This window comes from Aethalodelphis obliquidens, unplaced genomic scaffold (genome assembly GCF_003676395.1).
Source record: "Aethalodelphis obliquidens isolate GAN/ISIS:26980383/991018 unplaced genomic scaffold, ASM367639v1 scaffold24, whole genome shotgun sequence".
NCBI lineage: Eukaryota > Metazoa > Chordata > Mammalia > Artiodactyla > Delphinidae > Aethalodelphis > Aethalodelphis obliquidens.
In genome coordinates this window covers 26011930-26037747 of record NW_020837968.1, presented here as the reverse complement: position 1 = coordinate 26037747, position 25818 = coordinate 26011930, and the positions used below count along the sequence as shown (strand labels likewise).

The following is a 25818-nucleotide window of genomic DNA, read 5'->3' as shown; positions in this document are numbered from 1 at the left end:
TAGAGCATATAGCTCTGGTGACCAGAGGACAGTGTGCTGCTGAGCCCTATAGGAGGCTTCCTATGTAAGGCCACTTCTCCAAGTACAGGAAATGTAACCATCCTATATAATACATAGAAACAGTCACAGAGAATTAGGCAAAACGAGGAGACAGGGGAATACATTCCAAATAAAGAGGACAAAACTTCAGAGGAAAAACTAAACAAAGTGGAGATAAGGAATCTACCCAATAAAGAGTTCAAATGATGATCATAAAGATGCTCAACGAACTTGAGAGAAGAATACATGAAAACAGTGAAGTTTAACAAACAGCTAGAAAATATAAAGAAGAAAAAAGGAGCTGAAGAATAAAATAACTGAAATAAAAAAGTCATTATAAGGAATGAACAGTGAATTAGATGATACAGAAGAATGAATCAGTGAACTGAAAAACAGAGTAGCGGAAATAGTCCAAACTGAAGGGAATAAAAGTAAAAACAATATTAAAAAATTAGGATAGTTTAAGAGGCCTCTGGAACAACATGAAGTGTACTACATTTGCACTATAAGTGTCCCATAAGGAGAAGAAAGAGAGAAAGGGGCAGGGAACTTATTTGAAGAAATAATAGCTGAAAACGTCCCTAACCTGGGAAAGGAAATAGGCATCCAGATACAGGAAGCACAGGGTCTGGAACAACACAAAGAGTTCCACTTCAAGACACATTATAAGTAAAATGTAAGAAATAAAGGATAAAGACAGAATTTTAAAAGCAGCAAGAGAAAAGCAACTAGTTACATACATAGGAACTCGCATAAGACCATCAGCTGACTTTTCTGCAGAAACTTTGCAGGTCAAGAAGGGAGTGGCACAATATATTCAAGGGGAAGAAAGAAAAAAATCTACAACCAAGAATACTTTACTTGGAAGGCTACTATTCAGATTTGAAGGAGAGATAAAGACTTTTACAGGCAAGCAAAAGCTACAAGAGTAAAAGGACTACTAAACTGGCTCTATAAGAAATCTTAAAGGGACTTTTCTAAGAGGAAAAGAAAAGACAACTACTAGAAATGTGAAAATTATGAAAGGAAAGATCTCATTGGTAAAGGCAAACATTCAGTAAAGGTAGGAGATGTACCATTTGTAAAGCTAGTAGAAAGGTTAAAAGACAAAAGTACTAAAATCATCTATATCAACAATAAGTTGCTAAGAGATACATGAAAAAAAGACATGTAAAAGATGATGTCAAAACCACTGAATGGCAGGGGTGTGATGGGGGGAAGTACAGGGTTGTTAGAATGCATTTGAACTTAAGTGATAAGCAATGTAAAAATGTATGTTTTTTAATATACTCCTGTCATAAATGCAAAAAATATGTATAATAGATACAGCACAAAAAAGAGAAAGAAGGGACTTCCCTGGTGGTTCAGTGGTTAAGACCCCACGCTTCCACTGCAGGGGCTGTGGGTTTGACCCCTGGTTGGGGAAACTAAGACCCCGCATGCCGCGAGGCTTGGCTTAAAAAAAAAAAGATATCAAAACATTACACTAAAGATAAAGTCATCAAATCAAAATGGAAGAGAACAAAAGAAGAAGAGAAGAAAAAAAAGAACTACAAAAACAATTAAGAAAATGGCAATAAGTGCAAACCTATTGGTAATTACTTAAATGTAAATGGACTAAATGCTCCAATAGAAAAGAGACAGGGTGGCTGACTGGATTAAAAACAAGACCCATACATATGCTGCCTACATTTCAGATCTAATGACACACACAGAGAAAAAGTGAAGGGATAGAAAAAGGTATTCCATGCAAATGGAAAGAAAAAGAAAGCTGGGTTAGCAATATATATATCAGAGAAAACAAACTTTAAAACAAAGACTGTAACAATAGACAAAGAAGGACATTACATAATGATAAACGGATCAATCCAAGAAGACATAAAACTGTAAATATATATGCACCTACCACAGGAGCACCTAAATACATAAAGCAAATATTAACAGGCAAAAAGGGAGAAGTTTACAGTAATAAAATAATAGTAGAGGATCTTAACACCCCCTGCTTACATCAATGGACAGTTTACCCAGACAGAAAAATCACTGGCCTTAAATGACACCTTAGATGAGACAGAGTTAATAGAAAAATAAAGAATATTTCATCCAAAAGCAGAATACACATTGTTTTCAAGTACATATGGAACATTCTTCAGGAGAGATCACATGTTAGGCCATAAAACAATTCTCAATAAATTTAAGAAGGTTGAAATCATATCAAGCACCTTTTCTGAACACAATGATGTGAAAGTAAAAATCAACTACAAGAAAAAAAATGTGAAAAACAATAATATGCTACTAAACAAAACATGGGTCATTGGAGATATCAAAGAGGAAATTAAAAATACCTGAAGACTGTGAAAATGAAAACACGATGATCCAAAATCTATGGGATGCACCAAAAGCAGTTCTAGGAGTGAAGTTGATACTGATACAAGTCTACCACACAAAATAAGAAAAATCTCAAATAAACCATCTAACTTGTACCTAAAGGAACTAGAAAAAGAACCACCAAAACTCAAAGTCAGTAGAAGAAAAGGAACAGTAATTGTCAGAGGAGAAATAAATAAAATAGTCTAAAAAACAATAAAAAAGAACAATGAAAATAAGAATTGGTTCCTTGAAAAGATAAACAAAATTGATTAATATTTACTAGATTTATCAAAAAAAAAAAAAGAGAAAGAGAGAGAGAGAGTGTCCAGATAAAACCAGAAGTGAAAGAGGACACAACTGACATCACAGAAATACACTGAATCATAAATGATTACTATGAACAATGACATGTACATAAAATGGACAACCTAGAAAAAAATGGATTATTTCCTAGAAATGTACAATCTCTCAACATTGAACCAGGAAGGAACAGAATATATGAACAGATCTACAACAAATAATGAAAGTTAATCAGTCATTAAAAAACTCCCAAAAAACAAACGTCTTGGACCATATGGCTTCATAGGTAAATTCAACTAAATATTTAAAGAAAAGTTAACACTTATCCTTCTCAAGGAATTCCAAAAAATTGCAGAGGAGGGAACACTTCCAAACTCATTTCATGAGGCTAGCCATCGTCCTGATAACAGCATCAGACAAAGTTACCACAAACAAGAAAATTATAGGTCAATATTACTAGTGAACATAGCTGCAAAATCCTCACCAAAATTTTAATAAACTTAATTCAACAATACATTAAAAGGATTATACATCATGATCAAGTGGATTTATCCTGGGGATACAAGGATGGTTAAAACCCTTCAATCAATCACTGTGACACACGACATTAACAAATTGAAGAATAAAACTCATATGATCATCTCAATACAGAAAAAGTTTTTGACAAAATTCCACATCCATTTACGATAAAAAAAAAGCTATCACAGTCACTGTTTGCAGATGACATGATACTATACATAGAGAATCCTAAAAATGCCACCAGAAAACTACAAGCGCTAATCAATGAATTTGGTAAAGTTGAAGGATACAAAATTAATGCACAGAAACCTCTTGCATTCCTATATGCTAAAGATGAAAAATCTGAAAGAGAAACTAAGGAAACACACCCATTTACCATAGCAACAAAAAGAATAAAATACCTAGGAATAAACCTACCTAGGGAGACAAAAGACCTGTATGCAGAAAACTATAAGACACTGATGAAAGAAATTCAAGATGATACCAACAGATGGAGAGATATACCATGTTCTTGGATTGGAAGAATCAATATTGTGAAAATGAATATACTATCCAAAGCAATCTACAGATTCAATGCAATCCCTATCAAATTACCAACGGCATTTTTTACGGAACTAGAACAAACAATCTTAAAATTTGTATGGAGACACAAAAGACCACAAATAGCCAAAACAGTCTTGAGGTAAAAAAATGGAGCTGGAGAAATCAGACTCCCCGACTTCAGACTATTTTACAAAGCTACAGTAATCAAGACAATATGGTACTGGCACAAAAACAGAACCATAGATCAATGGAACAAGACAGAAAGCCCAGAGATAAACCCACGCACCTATGGTCAACGAATCTATGACAAAGGAGGCAAGGATATACAATGGAGAAAAGACAGTCTCTTCAATAAGTGGTGCTGGGAAAACTGGACAACTACATGTAAAAGAATGAAATTAGAATACTCCCTAACACCATACACAAAAATAAACTCAAAATGGATTTGAGACCTAAATGCATGACAGGACACTATAAAACTCTTAAGAGGAAAACATAGGAAGAACACTCTTTGACATAAATCACAGCAAGATCTTTTTTGATCCACCTTCTAGAGTAATGGAAACAAAAACAAAAATAAACAAATGGGACCTAATGAAACTTAAAAGCTTTTGCACAGCAAAGGAAACCATAAACAAGATGAACAGACAATCCTCAGAATGGGAAAAAATATTTGCAAACAAATCAACAGACAAAGGATTAATCTCCAAAATATATAAACAGCTCATGCAGCTCAATATTATAGAAACAAACAACCCAATCCAAAAATGGGCAGAAGACCTAAATAGACATTTCTCCAAAGAAGACATACAGATGGCCAGGAAGCACACAAAAAGCTGCTCAACATCACTAATTATTAGAGAAATGCAAATCAAAACTACAATGAGGTATCACCTCACACCAGTTAGAATGGGCATCATCAGAAAATCTACAAACAACAAATGCTGGAGAGGGTGTGGAGAAAGGGAACCTTCTTGTACTGTTGGTGGGAATATAAATTGATACAGCCACTATGGAGAACAGTATGAGGGTTCCTTTAAAAACTAAATATAGAATTACCATATGATCCAGCAATCCCACTACTGGGCATATACCCAGAGAAAACCATAATTCAAAAAGACACATGCACCCCAATGTTCACTGCAGCACTATTTACAATAGCCAGGTCATGGAAGCAACCTAAATGCCCATTGACAGATGAATGGATAAAGAAGATATGGTACATATATACAATGGAATATTACTCAGCCATAAAAAGGAACGAAATTGAGTCATTTGTTGAGACGTGGATGGATCTAGAAACTGTCATACGGAGTGAAGTAAGTCAGAAAGAGAAAAAAAAATACAGTATATTAACGCATGTATGTGGAACCTAGAAAAATGGTACAGATGAACCAGTTTGCAGGGCAGAAGTTGAGACACAGATGTCGAGAACAAACGTATGGACACCAAGTGGGGATAGCTATGGTGGGGGGTGGGATGGTGGTCTGCTGAATTGGGCAATTGGGATTGACATGTATACACTGATGTGTATAAAACTGATAACTAATAAGAACCTGCTGTATAAAAAAATAAATAAAATAAAATTAAAAAAAAATAGCTATCAAAACAAAGTGGGTACAGAGGGAACCTACCTCAACATATGAAAAACATATATGACAAACCTATAGCTAGCATAATATTCAACAGGGAAACTCTGAAACCACTTGTTCTAAGATCAAGGACAAGAAAAGAATGCCCATTCTCGACAATTTTTACTCATCATAGTACTAGACATCCTAGCCACAGCAATCAGAAAAGAAAAAAAAAATACATGGAAGCCAAATTGGAAAGGAACAACTGAAACTGTCACTGTTTGCAGGTGACCTGATACCATATATAGAAAGGCCTAAAGAAGCCACAAAACTAAAACTATTAGAAACAATAAATGAATTCAATAAGTTACAGATACAAAATTAATATACAGAAATCTGTATGTTTCTGTATACTAAAAGTAAACTATCAGAAAGAGAAATTAAAAAAACAATCTGATTTACCTTTGCAGCAAAAATAATAGAAATAAATTTAATCAAAGAGATAAAAGTCCTGTACTTGGTAAACTATAAGACATTTATGAAAGAAACAGATGTCACAAGAAAATGGAAAAATATGCCTTGCTAATGGATTATAAGAATTAATAGCGTACAATGACTATATTCAACAAGGCAATCTACAGAATCATTGCAATTCCTATCAAAATACCAATCGTATTTTTCACAGGACTAGAACAACTAAGTCTAAAATTTGTTTGGAGACAAAAGAGGCCCCACACATCCAAAACAATCTTGAGGAAGAAAAACAATGCTTTAGGCATCATGCTCCCTGACTCCAAACTATACTACAAAGCTACAGTAATCCATATATTACTCACAAAACAGTAAAACCAGTAAACCAGTAAAAACAGTAAAACCAGTAAAACCAGTACTTTATTACAGTAAAAACAGTAAAAACAGTAAAAAACCAGTACTTTATTACAGTAAAACCATATATTACTCACAAAAACAGACACAAAGATCAATGGAACAGAATAGAAAACCCAGAAATAAACCCATGATTATATGGTCAATTAATCTATGATAAAGGAGACAAGAATATACAATGGGGAAAAAACATCCTCTTCAATAATTTGTGCTAGGAAAACTGGACACCTACATGCAAAAGAATCAAGCTGAACTATACTTTCTCAAACCATATCCAAAAGTAAACTCAGAATGGATTGCAGCCTTAAATGTAAGACCTGAAACCATAAAACTTCTAGAGGAAAACACAGGCAGTATGCTCTTTGGCATCAGTCTTAGCAATGTTTATTTGAATATGTCTCCACAGGCAAAGGCAAACCAAAGCATAATAAACAAATGGGATTGCATAAACTAAAAAGGGTTTGTACAGTAAAGGAAACTATCAGCTAAACTAAAGACAGCTTATGGAATAAGATGTTTGCAAATGACATACTCAAAAAGGGGTTAATATCTAAAATATACAAAGAACTCATACTACTCAAATTTTTTTTGGTAAATCTGATTAAAAAATGGGCAGAAGACTTGAAAAGACATTTTTCTAGAGAAGACAGATGGCCAACAGGAACATGAAATGATGCTAAACATCACTAGTTATCAGGGAAATGCAAATCAAAACAACAATGAGATTTTACCTCATACCTGTGAGAATGCCTGCTAATAAAAAGATAACAAACAAAAAGTGTTGGCAAGTATGTGGAGAAAAGGGAACACTTGGGCAGTATTGGTAGGATTGTAAGTTAGTCCTGCCACTATGGAAAACAGTATGGAGTTTCCCCCCAAAATTAAGAATAGAACGACCATATGATCCAGAATTCCACTTCCGGGTATTTTTTTGAAGAAAACAAAAACACTCATTCAAAAAGATACACACACCCACATGTTCATTGCAGTGTTATTTGTAACAGCAAATATATGGAAGCAACCTAAGTGTCCATCGATGGATAAATGGATAGAGAAGATGTAGTGTGTGTGTGTGTGTGTGTGTGTGTGTGTGTGTGTGTATATATATATATATATATATATATACTCAGCCATGAAAAAGAATGAAATCTTACCTTTGTGACAAAAATGGGTGGACCTAGAGGGTATTATGTTAAGTGAAATAAGTCTAACAAAGAAAGACAAATACTGTATGATTTCACCTATACGGGGAATCTAAAAAAAATAAACAAATATTGATGTAACAAAAGGGAAACAGACTTATAAACACACATAACAAAATAATGGTTGTCATAAGGGAGGTAAGTCAGGGAATGAGGAGTGACATGGGTAAGGGAGATTAAGAGGCATAAACTTTCAGTTATAAAATAAATAAGTCACAGTATGTAATATACAGCATATGGAATATAGTCAATAATATTATAATAACAGCATGATGGCAGATGGTAACTACACTTACCATGGTGATCATTTTGTAATGTATAAAAGTATCAAATTACTATGTTGTACACCTGAAACTAATATAATATTGTAAATCAATTATACTTCAATAAAACAATGGTAATACAAATGGAAATACTGTTTATTTACATTGGTAAAGTGAAGGAATACAGTTATGAAAGTAATTATAAAAGAAAAAAGAAAAAAGAAAACCCCTTTTTATATAAAACTAAATAGAAATAAATGAGATTAAGTATATTTCAAATTGATAACCACACAGAATAAAATTATTTCAGATAACATTTGTAATTAGCTGTCCAGTTTTAGTGATATATGAGTTTAAGAGCAAAAAAAAAAGTCTGAAAACATATCCTATATTTTATTAGTGTGTTTACTGTTTGTAGTAGTGTTGGTATTCTAGTTTTGAGACTGTTTGGTGCATTTTATTGTACAATAGAGAAAATAAGTAGATGTATTGATGATATTAGGAACCATGATGTTTACTTTAAGGGAGAAGAGATACAAATATAAAAGAAAAGTAGAAGTAGAACATCTTTTCATGTGCCTATTGGCCATCTTTTCTTCACCAAGAAGAAAAGAGAGAGGATCCAAATAAACAAAATAAGAAATGAAAGAGGAAAAATAACAACCAGTACCACAGAAATACAAAAAACCCATAAAAGAAAACTGTGAACAATTCTATGCTAACAAATTCGACAACCTAGAAGAAATGGACAAGTTTCTCAAAACATACACCCTGTCAAAACCGAATCAAGAAGAAAGAGATAATTTGAACAGACTGATCACTAGATGTGAAATGGAATCTGTAATTTAAAAACTCCCTACAAACAAAAGTCCAGGACCAGATGGCTTCACAGGCGAATTATACCTAACATATAAAGAATTATACTGATCCTCCTCAAAATCTTCCAAAAAACTGAAGAGGAGGGAACACTCCCAAGACATTCTATGAAGCCTTCATCAACCTGATACCAAAACCAGACAAAGACACCACCAGAAAATTACAGGCCAATAGCTTTGATGAATACGAATGTAAAATGTCTCAACAAAATATTAGCAAACCAAATCCAACAACACATAAAAAAGATCATACACCATGACCAAGTGGGGTTCATCCCAGGTTCACAAGGATGGTTCAACATGCATAAATCAATCAATGTGATACACCACATCAACAAAAGAAAAGACAAAAAACATATGATCATCTCAATAGATGCAGAAAAAGCATTTAACAAAATTCAACATCCATTCATGATAAAAACTCTTACCAAAGTGGGTATAAAGGGAAAACATCTCTACATAATAAAAGCTATTTATTACAAACCTACAGCCAACATAATACGCAATGGCGAAAATCTGAAAGCCTTCCTGCTAAAGTCTGGAATAGAACAAGGATGCCCACTCTCACCACTTCTATTCAACATAGTATTGGAAGCACTAGCCACAGCAATCAGACAAGAAAAAGAAATAAAGGGTATCCAAATTGGAAGGGAAGAGGTAAAACTGTCATTATATGAAGATGACATGATATTATACAGAAAATTGTAAAGACTCTACACAAAAACTACTAGAACTGATAAAAGAATTCAGCAAGGCAGCAGGATACAAGATTAACATAGAGAAATTGGTTGCATTTCTTTACAGTAGCAATAAAATCTCAGAAAGGGAAAGTAAAAAAAAAAAATCCCATTTAAAATCACATCATAAAAAATAAAACACTTAAGAATAAACCTGGTCAAGGAAGTGAAAGACATACACATTGAGAACTATAAAACACTGATAAAGGACACTAAAGATGATTTAAAGATATGAAAATATATCCCATGCTCTTAGATAGGAAGAATTAATATTGTTAAAATGGCCATACTACCCAAAGCAATCTACAGATTTAATGTGATCCCCATCTAATTACCCATGACATTTTTCACAGAAACAGGGCAAATAATCCTAAAATGTACATGGAACCATAAATGACCCAGAATTGCCACAGAAATCCTGAGAGAAAAGGACAAAGCTGGAATCATAACTCTCCCACACTTCAGACAATACTACAAAGCTACAGTAATCAAAACAGCATGGTATTGGCACAAACACAGATATATGGATCAATGGAACAGAATAGAGAGCTCCAAAATAAAGCCACACACATGTTCAATTAATCAATGACAAAGAAGGTAAGAATATACAATAGAGAAAAGACAGTATCTTTGGCAAGTGGTGTTGGGAAAGCTGGACAGTTGCATGTAAATCAATAAAGTTAGAACACTCCCTCACACCATATGCAAAACTACTGTAAACTCAAAATGGGTTAAAGACTTAAATATAAAATGGACACCATAAAACTCCTAGAAGAGGATATTCTCTGACATAAATCATAGCAATGTTTTCTTAGGTCAGTCTCCAAAGGCAAAAGAAATAAAAGCAAAAATAAACAAATGGGACCTAATCAAAAGCTTAAAAGCTTTTGTACGGTAAAGGAAACCATAAACAAAATGAAAAGACAACTTACAGAATGGGAGGAAATATTTGCAAATGATGCAACCAACAGGGCTTAATTTCCAAAATACACAAACAGCTCATGTAACTCAATAATACAAAACACAAACAAGCCAATCAAAAAACGAACAGAAGCCCTAAAAAGACATTTCTCCAAAGAACATACAGATGGCCAATAGGAACATGAAAAGCTGCTCAACATCACCAACTATTAGAGAAATATAAATCAAAATCACAATGAGGTACCACCTCACACTGGTCAGGAAGGCCATAATAAAAAAGTCTACAAATAATTAATGTTTGAGAGGGTGTGGAGAAAAGGGAACACTCCTACACTATTGGTGGGAATGTAAGTTGCTGCAGCCACTATGGAAAACAGTATGGACATAAAAAACTAAAAGTAGAGTTGCCATATGATCCAGCAATCGCACTCCTGGGTATATATCCAGAGAAACCCATAGTTCGAAAAGATACATGCACCCTAATATTCATTGCAGCACTATTTACAATAACTAAGACATGAAATCAATCACTATGTCCATCATCAGATGAATGCATAAAAAATATGTGGTATACAATGGAACGCTAATTAGCCATAAGGAGAATGAAAGAATGCCATTTGCAGCAGTGTGGATGGACCTAGAGTTTATCATACTAAGTGAAGTATGGCAGACAGAGAAAGACAAACATCATATGATATCACTTATATATGGAATCTAAAATATGATACAAATGAACTTATTTACAAAACAGAAACAAACTCACAGACACAGCAAACAAACTTATGGTTACCAAAGGGGAAAAGAGTGGGGAAGGATAAATTAGGAGTTAGGGATTAGCGGATACAAGCTACTATATAGAAAATAGATAAAAAGGACAAACTTTCAAGATGGCAGAGGAGTAAGATGTGGAGATCACCTTCCTCCCCACAAATACATCAGAAATACATCTACATGTGGAACAACTCCTACAGAACATCTACTGAATGCTAGCAGAAGACCTCAGGCTTCCCAAATGGCAAGAAATTCCCCATGTACCTGGGTAGGGCAAAAGAAAAAAGAAAAAACAGAGACAAGAGAATAGGGAGAGGACCTGCACCTCTGGGAGGGAGCTGTGAAGGAGGAAAAGTTTCCACACACTAGGAAGCCCCCTCACTGGAGGAGACGGGTGTGGCAGAGGGGAAGCTTCAGAGCCACAGAGGAGAGTGCAGTAATAGGGGTGCAGAGGGCAAAGAGGAAAGATTCCCGCACAGAGGATTGGTGCCGACCACACTCACCAGCCTGAGAGGCTTGTCTGCTCACCTGCCGGGGCAGGTGGGGGATGGGAGCTGAGGCTCCAGCTTTGGAGGTCAGGTCCCAGAGAGACGACTAGGGTTAGCTGCATGAACACAGCCTGAAAGGGGCTAGTGTCCCACAGCTAGCTGGGAGGGAGTCCGGGAAAAAGTCTGGAACTGCTGAAGAGGCAAGAGACCACTGTTTCGGGGTGCACGAGGAGAGGGGATTCAGAACACCACCTAAACGAGCTCCAGAGATGGGCGCAAGCTGCAGCTATCAGCGTGGACACAAGAGATGGGCATAAAATGCTAAGGCTGCTGCTGCAGCCACCAAGAAGCCTGTGTGCAAGCACAGGTCACTATCCATTACCTCTGTTCCCAGGGAGCCTGTGCAGCCCACCACTGCCAGGGTCCCATGATCCAGGGACAACTTCCCCAGGAGAACACATGGCGCGCCTCAGGCTGTTGCAACATCACATTGGCCTCTGCCGCCCTAGGATCTCCCCGCATTTTGTACCCCTCCCATCACCCAGCCTCAATGAGCCAGAGCGCCCTAAGCAGCTGCTCCTTTAACCCCCTCCTGTATGACCAAAGAACAGACGTGCTCAGGCAACCTATACACATAGGCTGGGCCAAATCTAAAGCTGACCCCCAGGAGCTGTGTGAACAAAGAAGAGAAAGGGAAATTTCTAACAGCAGCCTCAGGAGCAGTGGGTTAAATTCCCACAATCAACTTGATGCACCCTGCATCTCTGGAATACCTGAATAGACAACAAATCATCCCAAAATTGAGGTGGTGCACTTTGGGAGCAACGATAGACTTGGGGATTGCTTTCTGCTTCTAATTTGCTTTTGATTTTAGGTTTATTTAGTTTAGTATTTAGAGTTTATTATCTTTGGTAGATTTGTTTACTGATTTGGCTGCTCACCTCCTTTTCTAATATATATAGATATAGACATATAGATATATAGATATTTTTCTCTATTTGAGTGTCTATGTGCATGCTTCTGTGTGATTTTGTCTGTATAGCTTTGCTTTTACCATTTATCCTAGGGTTCTGTCTGTCCGTTTTTCTTTTCTTTCTTTTTTTTTAGTATAGTTTTTAGCACTGGTTATCATTGGTGGGTTAGTCTGTTCGTTTGGTTGCTCTCTTCTTTCTTTCTTTCCTTTTTCTTTTTTTATTACTTTTTAATTTTTAAAATTTTAATAACTTATTTTCTTTTATTTTTTCTTAATCTCTTTCTTTTTTTCTCCCTCTTCTTCTAAGCCATATGGCTGACAGGGTCTTGGTACTCCGGCTGGGTGTGAGGCCTGTGCCTGTGAGGAGGGAGAGCTGAGTTCAGAAAATTGGTCCACCAGAGACCTCCTGGTTTCATGTAATATCAAACAGCAAAACCTCTCCTAGAGACCTTCATCTCAATGCTAAGACCCACCTCCACTAAATGACCAGCAAGCTACAGTGCTGGACACCCTATGCCAAACAACTACCAAGACAGGTAGACAACCGCACCCATTAGCACAGAGGCTGCCTAAAATCATAATAAGGTCACAGAGACCCCAAAACACACCACCAGATATGATTCTGCCCACCAGAAACACAAGATCCAGCCTCAGCCACCAGAACATAGGGACCAGTCCCCTCCACCAGGAAGCCTACACAACTCACTGAACCAACTTTAGTCACTGGGGTCAGACACCAAAAACAAGGGGGACTATGAACTTGCAGCCTGCGAAAAGGAGATGCCAAACACACTAATTTAAGCAAAAACTAATCCAAAACAATTAACAAAATGGCAATAAAAACATACTCATCAAAAATTACATTAAATGTAAATAGATTAAATGGTTCAACAAAAAGGCACAGACTGGCTGAATGGATACAAAAACAAGACCCGTATATATGCTGTCTACAAGACACCCACTTCAGACCTAGGGACATGTACACACTGCAAGTGAGGGGATAGAAAAAGGTATTCCATGTAAACGGAAATCAAAAGAAAGCTGGAGTAGCAATTTTCATATCAGACAATATAGACTTTAAAATAAAGACTATTACAAGAGACAAAGAAGGACACTACACAATGATCAAGGGATCAAACCAAGAAGAAGATATAACAATTGTAAATATTTATGCACCCAACATAGGAGCACCTCAATACATAAGGCAAATACTAATAGCCATAAAAGGGGAAATCTACAGAAAGGTAACCATAGTAGGGGACTTTAACATCCCACTTTCATCAATGAACAGATCATCCAAAATGAAAATAAATAAGGAAACACAAGCTTTAAATGACACATTAAACAAGATGGACTTAATTGATATTTACGGGACATTCCATCCAAAAACAACAGAATACACTTTCTTCTCAAGTGCTCATGGATCATTCTACAGGATAGAGCATATCTTGGGTCAAAAATCAAGCCTTGGTAAATTTAGGAAAACTGAAATTGTATCAAGTATCTTTTCCAACCACAACACTATGAGACTAGATTATCAATTACAGGAAAAAACCTGTAAAAAATACCAACACATTGAGGCTAAGCAATACACGACTAAATAACCAAGAGATGACTGAAGAAATCAAAGAGGAAATCAAAAAATACTTAGAAACAAATGACAATGTCAACAAGATGACCAAAAACCTATGGGATGCAGCAAAACCAGTTCTAAGAGGGAAATTTATAGCAATACAATCATAAATCATGAAACATCTCAAGTAAACAACTTAACCTTACACCTAAAGCAATTAGAGAAGGAAGAACAAAAAAACCCAAGTTAGCAGAAGGAAAGAAATCATAAAGATCAGATCAGAAATAAATGAAAAAGAAATGAAGGAAACAATAGCAAAGATCAATAAAAGTAAAAGCTGGTACTTTGAGAAGATAAACAAAATTGATAAACCATTAGCCAGACTCATCAAGAATAAAAGGGAGAAGATGCAAATCAATAATATTAGAAATGAAAAAGGAGAAGTAACAACTGACTGCAGAAATACAAAGGATCATGAGAGATTACTACAAGCAACTATATGCCAATAAAATGGACAACCTGGAAGAAATGGACAAATTCTTAGAAAAGCACAACCTTCCGAGACTGAACCAGGAAGAAATAGGAAATATAAACAGACCACTCACAAGCATGGAAATTGAGACTGTGATTTAAAATCTTCCAACAAACAAAAGCCCAGGACCAGATGGCTTCACAGGTGAATTCTATCAAACATTTAGAGAAGAACTAACACCTATCCTTCTCAAACTCTTCCAAAATATAGCAGAGGAAGGAACACTCCCAAATTCATTCTATGAGGCCACCATCACCATGATACCAAAACTAGACAAAGATCTCACAAAGAAAGAAAACTACAAGCCAATATCACTGATGAACATACATGCAAAAATCCTCAACCAAATACTAGCAAACATAATCCAACCACACATTAAAAGGATCATACACCATGATCAAGTGGGGGTTATCCCAGGAATGCAAAGATTCTTCAATACACGCAAATCAGTCACTGTGATAAACCATATTAACAAATTGGAGAAAAACCAAATGATCGTCTCAATCGATGCAGAAAAAGCTTTTGACAAAATTCAACACCCATTTATAATAAAAGCCCTCCAGAATGTAGGCATTGAGGGAACTTACCTCAACATAATAAAGGCCATATATGACAAACACACAGCCAACATCATTCTCAATGGTGAAAAACTGAAACCATTTCCTCTAAGATTAGGAACAAGAGAAGGTTGTCCACTCTCACCACCATTATTCAACATAGTTTTGGAAGTTTTAGCCACAGTAATCAGAGTAGAAAAAGAAATAAAAGGAATCCTAATCGGAAAAGAAGAAGTAAAGCTGTCACTGTTTGTAGATGACATGATACTATACATAGAGAATCCTAAAGATGCGACTAGAAAACTATTCGAACTATTCAATGAATTTGGTAAAGTAGCAGGAACCAAAATTAATACACAGAAATCTCTTGCATTCCTATACACTGATGATGAAAAATCTGAAAATTAAGGAAAGACTCACATTTACCATTGCAACAAAAAGTATAAAATAACTACGAATAAACCTACCTACAGTGACAAAGACCCATATGCAGAAAATTATAAGACATGATGAAAGAAGTTAAAGATGATACAAACAGATGGAGAGATATTTCATGTTCTTGGATTGGAAGAATCAAACTGTGAAAGTGACTATATTACCCAAAGCCATCTACAGGTTAAACGCAATCCCTATCAAACTACCAGTGGCATTTTTCACAGAATTAGAACAAAAAATTTCACAATTTGTATGGAAACACAAAAGACCCCGAATAGCAAAGCAATCTTGAGAAAGCAAAATGGAACTGGAAGAATCAGGCTCCCTGACTTCAGAGTATACTACAAAGCTACAGTAATCAAGACACTAAGGTACTGGCACAAAAACAGAAATACAGATCAATGGAACAGGATAGAAAGCCCAGAGATAAACCCACGGACATATGGTCACATTATCTTTGATAAAGGAGGCAAGAATGTACAATGGAGAAAGGATAGCCTCTTCAACAGTGGTGCCGGGAAAACTGGACAGCTACATGTAAAAGAATGAAATTAGAGCACTCCCTAATACCATACAGAGAAATAAACTCAAAATGGATTAAAGACCTGAATGTAAGGCCAGACACTATAAAATTCTCAGAGGAAAACATAGGCAGAACACTCTATGACATAAATCACAGCAAGATCCTTTTTGACCCACCTCCTAGACTAATGGAAATAAAAACAAAAATAAACAAATGGGACCTAATGAAACTTAATAGCTTTTGCACAGCAAAGGAAACCATAAAAAAGATGAAAAGACAGCCCTCAGAATGGGAGAAAATATTTGCAAATGAAGCCACTGACAAACGATTAATCTCCAAAATTGACAAGCAGCTCATACAGCTCAATATCAGAAAACAAAGAACCCAATCCAAAAATGGGCAGAAGACCTAAATAGACATTTCTGTAAAGAATATATACAGATTGCCAACAAATACATGAAAGGATGTTCAACATCACTAATCATTAGAGAAATGCAAATCAAAACTATAATGAGGTATCACATCACACCAGTCAGAATGGCCATCACCAAAAAATCCACAAAGAATAAATGCTGGAGAGGGTGTGGAGAAAAGGGAACCTTCTTGCACTATTGGTGGGAATGTAAACTGATACAGCCACTATGGAGAACAGTATGGAGGTTCCTTAAAAAACTAAAAATAGAACTACCATATGACACAGCAATCCTACTGCTGGGCATATACACTGATAAAACCATCATTCAAAAAGAGTCATGTACCACAATGTTCATTGCAGCTCTATTTACAATAGCCAGGACATGGAAGCAACCTAAGTGTCCATTATCAGATGAATGAATAAGGATGATGTCACACATATATATAATGCCATAAAAAGAAATGAAATTGAGTTATTTGTAGTGAGGTGGATGGACCTAAAGTCTGTCATACAGAGTCATACAGAGTGAAGTCAGAAAGAGAAAAACAAATACCGTATGCTAACACATATATATGGAATCTAAAAAAAGAGAAAGAAAAATCGTTCTGAAAAACCTAGGGGCAGGACAGGAATAAAGACGCAGACATAGAGAATGGACTTGTGGACACGGGGAGGGCAAAGGGTAAGCTGCGACGAAGTGAGAGTGGCATGGACATATATACACTACCAAATGTAAAATAGATAGTTAGTGGGAAGCAGCTGCATAGCACAGGGAGATCAGCTCGGTGCTTGGTGACCACCTAGAGGCGTGGGATAGAGGGTGGGAGGGAGGGAGACGCAAGAGGGAAGAGATATGGGGATATATGTATATGTATAGCTGACTCACTTTGTTATAAAGCAGAAACTAATGCACCATTGTAAAGCAATTATACTCCAATGAAGATGTTAACAAAGAAAAGAAATCAGGAAAAAAATAGATAGACAAGGTACTACTGTGTAGCACAGGAAACTACATTGAGAATCTTGTAATAACGTATAATGGAAAATAATATGGAAAATAATATACACATATATATACGTGTATATATATATATATATACATATAAGGGAATCACTTTGCTCTACACGGGAAACTAACAAAACATTGTAAATCAAATATACTTCAATTAAAAAAAAAATGAGTAGAAAAAGTCAAAAAAATAAAAAGTAAACACAAGTTTCCACTGTCTCCACAGGTAGTCATGATGGAGAGTTTTCTTGGATAGCACCTTGTGAAACCTTTCCTAATGGTTTAGAGGTGAGTGGAGACATCCACAGTATAAAGGTGTGTGTCACCCCAGAGTTCTCTCCTGCTCACACAGCTGCCAAGAAATCATACAGTGAGTGGCCATGTGGAGCATTGGGCATCTGGTAAGGAGCTCCAGGCACAAAGCCCCTAGGCAGGAACTGGGAAACTTGGGGTGAAGAAGCAACAAAACTACCTGACTACCTGAAAATGGTTATACTCTTTATTTTTAAAGAGCACCCCAAAACAGCTAATTTGTTCTACCTTTCATTTTCAATTGGTTTGGGGACTGCTCATGGTCTCAGCTCAAGTGCATTTGTAAATTCATCGGTTTAAAAATTACAAATGGGATTTATACTATTCTTATTTTGTTTTCACAACGATTTGTCATCTATTTTCTCTTCCTTTGTATTAAAAACATGTAATTTTCATATGTTAGAGTTAGGAGGGGCCCAAAGAAGCCATGAAGATGTGCCTTCTGTTAATCTGTTAGTTTCCTAGATCATCTTGATGTCCATTTAAGCAAATGTAAAATTCTATTATAAACTTCATTATTAAAACAATGTTTATTATGTTTAAATATTATATTTAAATATTATATTATATATTATATTTAAACAATGTTTATTATATACACTCCTCCCTTCAAGTCTGGTATAGATGTTCCTTGACTTCCACCAGCAAAAACTGTATTTTATAGGCATCTCTTTTTACTTTTCTCCCTTTCCTACTGTGAACTGCTTGAGGGGAGTAGTTATGTTTCTTTGGTCTTCAAGTATCTGGGGCTTAAGTCAGAGAGTGGCACAGAGTCTATGTCAAATAAGTAACTTTAATGAATTATATCTGAATTAAAAACACTGAGTCTTTTTAATATATGTATGTTACTGGTATCTTTTTTTTTACTGTTTTTTCTTTCTTGTTGTTTTAGGGAGTATGAATATACAAGGGCTTACAAAGGGGTCTTTTATGACTTTGAACTCCCAAATTTAATATTCATTATAAGAACCTAAAAATTCAACTTCCATAACTTCCATTGTGAGCCAATTCAGACTGTCCAAGCAGGCTGCTGAACATCATTAGTCTCTACACTGGTTGCAGTGTGAGCTGGAATTGTCACACACCTGTTTGCAGGACCCAGTGGTTAAATTTTCAGGAATTGTGTGAGAGATTGTTAAACAATAGCTAGCTTGAAATTGGCCATGGCAAGAATGTTTAAACCACAGAATTTAGCAAATGTTACAAATCAGGGCCTTTATTTCCCCAGAGAGCTGGTTTACCAGTATTATCACTATTTTTACAGAATCACAAAGTGTATTTATATGCTACCTAAGAGGAACTTGAATGCTATCATTTGAGAAGATGATATGAATCAACACAAAGCTATTAGAGAATAACAAAATAAAATATATAAACAATTCCTAAATTTAATTTAATCGAGAGCCAAAATTTGTAACACTAGTAATAAATGCTATGGGCAACCAAAAAGGGAGGTATCACAGTGAACCAAAATTAAGAGAGAGGCATTAGAGAACAAGTGGAGAGAGAGGAGGAGAGAGTAGGAAGAGGAGAGATTTAAGGATACTGAACAGGCTGAGCACAATTGGGCAACTGGAGCTAAATACCCCACATGTGAATAGGAGGCCAACAAGAAGCACAGCATGCTCGCTGTGAGGGACAGCCCCCATCAGGCACACCTGGCTTCTGTAGAATTTGTTGTTAAAAGTATCTCATCTATTGTCTTGATTCAGTGATAGCCACAGATGCTTAGAATTTGATAATTAATATAATTTCGTACCCTGTGCCTCTTTATTTCACTTATCTATATCCCCCATTTTAAAAGATCATGTCCAAAAAAACTCATCTCCATCCTTTCCACTTACTACTTGAAGTTCTCTGCATAAATATTTCTTTTATATTTCTTCAAAAGCTTTGAGAATTATTTCCATTTCTCTTAAACAGCTTAGTGGAGGTCTTCCCCCCATAATATGCTTTTAAAAAAATAACATCTTCATAATCCAGATTAGGGCTGAACGAATGCCCCTGACATTAAGCTAAGTACCAACTCTAGGCCTTTTTGTAATATTTTATACAAAATCATCAATCAATAACACTCAGCTCCAGGAATGAAGAGAAGTAAAATATCGGCAAAGATTAAAAATGCTCCAAAACTCTTGTCTCCACAGATTCATCTTTGCTGGATATTTCATATAAATGGAATCATACAAAGTATGTCTGACTTATTTTATTTAGCAAAATGTTTTTTTAGGTTCATCCTTGATGCTTCATTTATTAGTAGATTGTGTCCTTCCTTCTTTCCTTCCTACCTTCCTTTCTTCCTTCTTTTTTTCCAGATAGCATTCCACTGTATGAATGTACTATATTTTGTTTATCCATCCACCAGTTGTGATGACCGTTTGGGTTGCTTCCACTTTGGGTCTATTATGAATAATGCTGCAATTAACATTAATGTACCATCTTTGGATGAAAATACGTTTTTCTTTCCCTTGGGTAGGTAATGGATACTTAGGAGGTGAATTGCTGGGTTAGATGATTAGCTTATGTGTAGCTTTTTAAGGGAATGCCAAACTGTTTCCCAAAGTGGCTGCACCATTTTTCATTCCCACCAACAAGTCTGAAGGCTCCCATTTCTCCACATCTTAACCAGCATATTATTGTCTGTCTTTTTTGATGACAGCCACTGTACCGGGTGTGTAGTTGGACCTCATAGTGCTTTTAATTTGCATTTCCCTAATGACTATTGATGTTCAGCATCTTTTCATGTGCTTATGCCATGCTTTCTTATAAAGTGTTCATTTCAAAATACTTTCATTTGACTCTTCTCAACTAATTTTTTTCTTGTCATTATAATTCCCCAATTTAGAAGTAACTCTCCTTAAAAGCTTTGCCTCAACTAATATTTACAGTCATAATCTTGATTCTACCCCAAGATTACGACTGTAATTTACTTCTAGCCCACGTAGATTCTTTTAGAGAACTATACCCAATAACCATCCTGTTTCTGAGTACTGCTCCTTACCTGAACTACCCTGCAGAGAGAGACCCTGCTGGGTATTCTTGTTGGCTCTCCACATGTGCTCTGCTCTTTTCCCTCCTCTACTCTCTGCCCTGCAGGCTGTCCTCCACACCAAGCTGCTTGTGTCTGGCTTATGACTGGGACACAGGCAGGAGGAGAGCATGATTGGAGAACATTCTTCCTCTGCCCTCTCCCTGCGGGCTGCAGTTTGGCAGTGGATAATGCCTTTCCTTTCCTATTGAATAGTCCTGCCAGGCAGGCAGGACTGGATACTCTTGACAACTCCCACCAAGACCTGTGGCTGGACACTCTTGACAACTCCCACCAAGACCCCCCTCCCCTTGTACCATCAGCCCAGAGGTGTGAAGGGCTCCTTGCCGTAACTGGTCCCTTATTTTTCTCCATTCTCTGATGGTTTCCTTAACCTTGCCCACCCTCTGGACAGAGTATCTTTCATTCTCTTCAAATAGCTCCTTTCAAGTGTGCATCCTCCTTCCTGTTGGCTCACTGACTGACACAGAGAATAAGCAAAACTCCTTATTTAAAACCAAGACCAATACTTATATGCACAAAATGGAAGGATAATACTAATAGTTATCTTGAAGTCATGGATTCAGATATATTTTGACACAATTTACCCATTAGTGTCCATTCCCCCCTGATTTCACAGCATTTGGGTTTCCTGTGAGCACTGTCATCTCCCTATCTTGCTTTGTAGTCACTCACAGTAGAAGACATTCCCACTACCTCCACCCTACTCAGCATAAAAATAGGAAAGGCATACTTCTTCAGTTTCCCTAAAGTTACCAGAGCAGCTTTCTCCAACCCAAAGGTATGTAATTACCCGAAGAGCCAGTGTGCTTTTATAATACATATTCTCTACCCAAATTGGAGATATGGATTGCTGACTACTGAACTTCTCTACTGATGCGGAGTGCGGGCAAGAGAAGAGCAAAGCCCCAGCCAAAGCCTCCAGGAGGAGCAGCCCAGGAAGGAGCAGCTATGAGGCCTGGTCAAGGGGCTGAGAATCCCCAGTGCCTCAAATGCTGGTCCCTGGCATCCCAGATACACTGAGCTGGACTCTCTGTGGGCAGGACTGGAAATCTGCATTCTTGACAGCCCTCAGGGAGATGGCTATTCCCTCTAGAGGTAAGAACCACTGCTATACGCAGGCAGCTCTGAATGGAATATTTAAGGCAAGGGAGGGATGTATTTTCCAAAGAATTAAACCACTTACTTAGCTGAAATAATAATGTACAGATTTTACTGACTTTCCAAATTTGTTCCAATAATACACAGAAAAATAAAAGCATGTTTCAGATGGACTGCTTCAGGAAGATAGACCAAATTCTCATTCAAACTGATACCCATGTGCCGGGGCATATGCTATTTATTTCACTGGTCTTTATACCAAACCTTTCTTGTAAATGCATCTACCACACACACTTGCGCAAGTGTGCACACACATACACAGACAGTAGGTATGGCCCAATACCCTCTGTGGGTCTCACAGGATGTTTGGCAAAAGGTCTTATCAATAAGAACTTCTAGACACTATTATCATTTACTGAGGCACAGAGGATTAATCACAGAAGCAGCTTTGTAAACCTTCAAAATACCCCACCTTCCCTGGGAAGCCATAAATGTAATCTTTCACTGATCTGCACTGAGGCAGAATATTAACCCGCCAGGCAAGTGCTTTCAAAGTGCTGGCACTCCTCAGCAGAAACCTAATCATCTCTGTCATTGTGCTGTCCTGGGCCTGCCTAGATAAGTGCTGCCAGATAAGTATCTGGCTGCATTTGCAAGACAGAAGTGGAAGGACGCTAAACCTGGTATTTGGAATCTTCCATCCCCCATAGCAGCAACAAACCTACAGCACAGGGTTGACATCCAGCCAGTCAACCCCAGAGCAGCCAGTGGGGCAGGAAACCCTTGAACTAGTCAATGTTGTAGGACAGCATGAGAAGCACTATCATTTTTCCTCTTCTGTTAGCTCACCTGCCTCTTCTTCTTCCTTAAAATCTCACCCTCCCAAGAAGGGGCAGCTTAGTGAGTCGGGAGGAGTTGTCCCTTTCTTCCTTTCTGCTCCTGCTTCCCCACCTCAGGCTTTGGTGTCATTTATAAAATGTTTTAGATGCCTGCTTGCTCCAGGAAGAATCTCACACCAATTAGAGCTCAATAAAAAGGGAGCATGTTGTCCTGAGAGAAAGCATCAAGTAGGATTTTTGACAAGAGATTTGTACTTTGGATTCAAGGTTGAATTAGATAGACTTCAAGGTCCTCTGCTCTTTTTAAATTCTATATTCCATGGTCTTATCCCCAGTTTAATTAGCAGTTCTAGTGGTGATAATTAGAGTGAAATTTGAATTTTCTTTGAGTGTTTTTTAACCTTGCAAATTTCCTGATACTTCTCATTGTTTTGTGGAAGATGCAAGTTATACGATTTTTATCACTTAAGTTTACCCTCAAAGGGAAAAGTCACAGTTTGGAAAGGATAAGGTGTTTTTGTCTGTTGGCTGAGGACAAAGAGGTAACCACAGCTCTGCTCTATTGTGGGTGGGGTTGGCAGATAAAGAAGGCTGAGGAAGGGAAGGCAAGTATGCTCTGGGCTGAAGCACTTCCAGAAGCCACTGATGCAGCAAAAGAGTCACACAATTGCTCCCTTATCCTTACTCAGTAAAATGTCAGCATCAGAAGACACATCTGGAAAACCTGATCCTATCACAATAGCTGAGCTCTGAACATAAATAATTTAGGGACAAGATTCCCAACCTAAACTATACACCAAAGCAAGAAAATAAGATATTCTCTTCTTTCTCCCCAGAGGTCACTCATTGCCTTTCCCAAGAAGGTTGGTTTTTTTTGTTTCTTTGTTTGTTTTGCTTCATTGATAACTAAGTTTTGTGACTCTACTTGCACATCTATTTCATACTTGAAGCATCCCTTGGGTTGACAATCACCACCTCCATCCAGCCTGCCTCATGGAACTAATAACACATGCACACAAGATTCCATTTTCCAGCAAAGTCAACCTCCAGAAAGAAATTACTCTCTGGCTAGTCAGAGAAAGGTGTAGAGATTATTATAAAAAACAGGGGGACACACTGACTAATGCAAAGAAATTCAATGTCCTGGGTTCTTTTCCTTCCCCACTCATTTGCATCCAATATGATCATTCCCTATATGCCAAAAGTGCAAAATCTAAGTTAATTTCAGTCTGTTGTAAGGTTACACGACCATTACTGTTTGCTCTGGTTAGCAAACCTTAACCTAGAGCCTTAACCTAGAAGTAGGATTCTCTTCTCAGTTTTGGATGAATTTACTTGCTATATGACCTTGGGTAAGCCACATTACCTGTCTTGGTCTTCTACTGTCTGTAAAATATAAATTATAATGAATTTTACTTCTCTATATTTTATGATTAAGGAAAAAACAAAAAAAAAAGATTCAATAATGACAGGCATAAATGACTCACAATAATTCCAATACTACCAGTAAATCACACAGTTTTAACATGTAATTTCTATGCAGGGTACCAGTAAAATGCATCTTTAAAGCATTTTGAGAATCAGTCCACAAAGTAATTAAATTTTTATTTTTTTAATTTTTTTGGCAGGTTAAATATTCCATTTAGATTAAGTATTACATATGTAAGGAATCAACACAATACCATAAAGCGACTCAAAAAAATATGCTGTTTTCTTATTTCTTTACTTTCTTCTCATTCATTCGTTTGTTCAACAAATATTCATTGAATGACTACTATTTTCCAGGAAGTATGTTAAGCCTCAGAGGCTGGAACTGCATCTATATGCCCAGTGACAAGACAACTTTACTGGTACTACGTGGTAGTTTCAAATGTTCTATTCACTTCACGTCATTTAGCCAGATGGTAATGAACAGGGTCTGCTGGTAATATTGGTCAGTATAAGTTAGAAACCCTTTTGTTTTCTACGTATGTCTTAACTTCTCATGGACTATGTCTCAATACTTTATTCCCAGCACTTAGCCCAGTACAACTATGAGTGTCAGTTGAAATATAATAATCATAATACTAAATGACAACACTCCTTCCACTCTGTGTGGCCTAAAGCAGGTCACTTCACCTGCTGTTTTCCTCACCCATAAAATAATACAGATAGTTATAGACAGGTGGTTCCCAACCAGCTGGGTCAAGTCGGGAATTACTACAAGGATCTGAAAACCCACATATAGTCTAAGGCTACGTAAAGACTGAACACACATGCATACACACACAATAACAAAATAACAGTTTCACATATATGTAGTTTTTTGTGCCTAAGAAAACCAGTATCATTCAAAAGCATTACTGAAATTATAGTAGCTTTGGTCCGTAAATATTTTTTTAAAAAAGACTTTTTATTTTATCTTTATACCTTTCTTAAGGTTGTCCTAATTAAAAAAAATTTTTTTAAATGATTCTTTTTGTGTGTGATAGGAATACAACCTAAGGTCTACCTTCTTAGCAACTTCTTAAGTATACAATAAAGTTTTGTTAATTATGGGCTCTACACTGCTTAATAGATTTCTCTAGGACTTACGCATCTTGTATAACTAAAACTTTGTGCCCTTTGGAAAAGAATCGAAAAAAAAGAAAAAAAAAAGAAAAGAAAGAGTGGATATATGTATAACTGATTCACTTTGCTGTACACCTGAAACTAACACAACACTGTAAATCAACTATTTACATTGTAAATCAATTCCAATAAAAATTGTTAAAAAATAAAATTCAAGTATGACGTATAAAAATAAATAAATAAAATAAAACTTTGTGCCCTCTGACTAATACCTTCCCATTTCCCGCTTCCTACAGCCCCTCACAACCATCATTCTACTCTCCGCTTCTGTGAACTTGACTATTCTAGATTCCTCATGTAAGTGGTACCATGTAGTATTTGACCATGGCCAGGTACCATGATCTTCTGTGTCTGGCTTATTTCGTTTAGCATAATATCCTTCCAGCTTCATCCTTGTTGTCACAAA

General features: G+C 36.6%; 1 protein-coding gene and 1 long non-coding RNA gene across 2 annotated transcripts in view; both read right to left on the bottom strand.

Moving 5' to 3' along the window:
* RGS7 (regulator of G protein signaling 7) overlaps window positions 1-25818 on the bottom strand; it is a 545100-nt gene that overhangs the window by 295160 nt on the left and 224122 nt on the right. The window lies entirely within an intron of this gene.
* LOC113628632 (uncharacterized) lies at window positions 3191-8970 on the bottom strand. The gene is made up of 3 exons (XR_003436170.1): window positions 8923-8970; window positions 8461-8463; window positions 3191-3334 (listed from the first exon to the last, which is right to left on the bottom strand). It is a non-coding gene; the product is annotated as an uncharacterized LOC113628632 (long non-coding RNA).